Source organism: Hibiscus syriacus, unplaced genomic scaffold (genome assembly GCF_006381635.1).
Source record: "Hibiscus syriacus cultivar Baekdansim isolate YM2019G1 unplaced genomic scaffold, ASM638163v2 tig00111648_pilon, whole genome shotgun sequence".
Lineage (NCBI taxonomy): Eukaryota > Viridiplantae > Streptophyta > Magnoliopsida > Malvales > Malvaceae > Hibiscus > Hibiscus syriacus.
This window is the reverse complement of record NW_024063145.1, coordinates 1,052,363-1,056,022: the sequence shown is the minus strand read 5'-3', so window position 1 is coordinate 1,056,022 and position 3,660 is coordinate 1,052,363. Positions and strand designations below refer to the sequence as shown.

The 3,660-nt window shown below is 37.0% G+C and overlaps 1 pseudogene; it reads left to right on the top strand.

The window, feature by feature from the left end:
- Positions 1 to 1,420: 1,420 nt before the first annotated feature.
- On the top strand, positions 1,421 to 3,094 carry LOC120166883 (annotated as a pseudogene).
- Positions 3,095 to 3,660: the final 566 nt, after the last annotated feature.

The window sequence follows — 3,660 nt, the reverse complement described above, 5'->3', positions numbered from 1 at the left end:
GGGTTGGGGTTTGGTAGTGAAGAAGATGGGTTTGGGTAAACGGCAGGATTGAAAAATGCTTGAAAGGGAAAAAAATGAAAAAAAAGGTTAAAGGGCGCGACACTTAAAATTTGTAAACTTGCGGCGTTTGTAAACACAAACGCCACTATAATACAACGCCACTAGTATAGCGGCGTTTGAACTAAGTACGAGTCTTTAGCGGCGTTTGAATAAAAATGCCACTAAAGTACGAGTCTTTAGCGGCGTTTGTATAAAATGTCAATAAAGTATGAGTCTTTACCGGCGTTTGTATAAAAATGCCACTAAATTATGAGTCTTTAGCGACGTTTTTAAACACAAACGCCACTATAGTACAAGTGTATAACGGCGTTTGAATAAAAATGTCACTAAAGTACGCGTCTTTAGCGGAGTTTGTATAAAAACGCCACTAAAGTATGAGTCTTTAGCGACATTTGTATAAAAATGCCACTAAATTATGAGTCTTTAGCGGCGTTTGTAAACACAAACGCCACTATAGTACATGTGTATAACGGCGTTTACAATTCTATAGCGGTGTTTGTATAAAAATGCCACTAAATTACGAGTCTTTAGCGGCGTTTGTATAAAAACGCCACTAAAGTACTACTCTTTGCGGCGTTTGTTGAAAAAACGCCACTATCGATGAACCTATTGCGGCGTTTTTATAAAAACGCTGCTAAAGTTACCATTTTGTGGCGTTTTCTATGTAAACACTATATGTTTAAAATTAGTGGCGTTTACTCCTAAAACGCCGCTGTAGAACAATTTTGCTGTATGTATTCATGGTATTACGAAAATAGAGAGATTTATACTCAAATTTTAATAGAGTTGAGAGACTAAAAAATAGGGTAAAGTACACAAATGGTCTCCCAATTATAGGATACTATTTTATTAAGTCTTCCGACTATTAAAATATACAAAATAATTCCCCGATTATAAGGAGTTGCTTTGTTGAGTCCCTCGATTATTAAAAGTTACAAAATGGTCACCTGATTATTCATTATGTTCTAAACTCGTCATTTTCTGTTAAAAAATTAACAATCATCTAAGTTGGATGTTAACCTGATGACCGAGTTATGATAGTTATTTGAGATTATGATATCATATTTTATCATATTTCAGTCAGTAGGTTAACGTCCAACTTAGACCGTCCTTAATTTTTTAACGAAAAAGAACAAGTTTAAAACATAATGAATAGTCGGGTTACATTTTGTAACATTTAATAGTAGAGGGACTCAACGAAGCAACTCTTATAGTTAGTGGATCATTTTATAACTTTAATTAGTTAGGAGACTCAACGAAATAATATCCTATAGTTAAGGGACCATTTGGTTTACTTTACCCAAATAATAATGGCCTCGTTATTTCTCTCTATATATGAAGTGCTCACTCCATCAAATTCAAATCCTGCATTTCTCTTTTAGAAACCTACACACAATACTATTAAATAAGTGATGGGGTTTCCGGCTAATGGCTCTTCGGAGAAACCATTGAAGTTTCTGATCTACGGTCGAACCGGTTGGATCGGTGGCATATTAGGTAAACTCTGCGAATCCAAGGGAATCGACTACGTGTACGGCTCAGGCCGTTTGGAGAACCGGATTTCTCTTGAGTCGGACATAGCCTCCGTGAATCCGACCCACGTTTTCAATGCCGCCGGTGTCACCGGCCGTCCGAACGTCGACTGGTGCGAATCCCATAAGGCCGAGACCATCAGAACCAATGTGGTCGGAACTCTTACCCTTGCTGATGTTTGCAGAGAAAAAGGCCTTATCTTGATTAATTATGCCACGGGCTGCATCTTTGAGTACGATGAGGCTCATCGATCGGATCGGGTATCGGGTTTAAGGAAGAGGATACTCCAAATTTCACCGGTTCCTTTTATTCTAAGACCAAAGCCATGGTAAGCAAGCTTCAAAACTTCCCTATAAAATTTGCGAAAAAGATGTTATTAGATCTAATTGTTTGTTAGTTTGATCTGTTTTTCCCATATAGATTTCACCGTATTTGTCAATGCCAAGGTTGTTCAGATCTTGTGATTTCAAGGAAATGTTGTTGGGTTGTTTATATTAGATGGATTTATGAATTTTCATTGTTTGTTTTAAGGTTTACATGGGATGAATTTCTAGTCTTTATTGAAAATGTTATATTGTTGTTCATGTTTTTGAATCCATTGCTTATTTGCATCTGTTGGTATTTGATCACACTGGATTTGCCTGTAAATTCTAGGATTTTATCAAAGATTCTTGAATCTGGCTTTGCCTTCCTTTTGTTGTAGTTTAGTACATCTAGATCTGAATTGTGCTTTTGTTCTTATAATGGATCTTTGTTGATGATTGAATAAGGTGGAGGAATTGCTCATGAATTATGATAATGTGTGTACATTGCGAGTTAGGATGCCTATTTCATCGGATTTAACTAATCCCCGAAACTTCATCACGAAAATCACCCAATACGATAAGGTGGTTAACATCCCTAACTCGATGACTATCCTTGACGAACTTCTTCCCATCTCCATCGAGATGGGCACGAGGAACCTGACTGGAATTTGGAACTTTACAAACCCTGGAGTGGTCAGTCACAATGAGATCTTAGAAATGTACAGGGACTACATTGACCCAAGCTTCACCTGGAAGAACTTCAATCTCGAGGAGCAGGCTAAGGTTATCATAGCCCCAAGGAGCAACAACAAACTCGATGCCAACAAGTTGAAGACAGCATTCCCCGAGCTCCTTTCGATTAAGGAGTCTCTTATTAAGTATGTTTTCGAGCCAAATAAGAAGACCGCCGGAGCTTGAAAGGTTAATCAAGAGACTAGAGACTTGTCTCGTGAAGTTTGCCTTCGAAGGTGAACCGAGAGACTAGTGGAGCTTCAAGTTTTAGGTTATTTATTCTTCGATTTTCCTTTTATCTATTTATGAATTTGGTTCATGTGGGTCGGATTTAGATGGTTATAATCTCTGTGATAGGCACACACCTCGACCCGGATGACATGAAGGATTGTTGGCATTTTGAATTTGAATGTTGTATTCTTATGAACGTTTGAATAATTTGAGTTGGAAATGGTATCTAATTATATAATATATTAATATGCATTCTGAGAGCTCGTATCCCTTGTATTGTTGGTGTTAGAACTCGATATCTCAAAGAATAACAACAATTCTTTGCCGAAGTCACTGGGGTTGGTGCCATTCGTGCCATGAAGATTTACTTTGAATTAGCTGGATGTAATGTAAAACCAACGGACATTGGTTTGCCAAGTGGGAGTGTCCTGCAATTTCAAAGACAAAGGAAGATTGAGGTGTCGGTTGACATTAGACTTGTCGATTTTGAGTTGAGTCCCTCAACAATTTGAGTCTATCCAATTTAAACCCAAATTTAAATAAGCTCAAAGTTAAATGGATCCAAATGACCTGAATCACAAGTTATTCAAACAGGTAATCTGAATTGAATATAACTTTTCAAAAACATAATTTAATGAAAGCAATATTTAAAGTATAATTTTTCACTCAATTACAAAGAAGAAGAGTTTTTCTTTTAAAGACCTCTTGTACAAGAATTCTAAGTGAAGTGAAACTCTATCTTAAGCTAACTTAGAGATAAATTAGTGACCTACCCTTTAGGTACATAAGTCTCCTACCG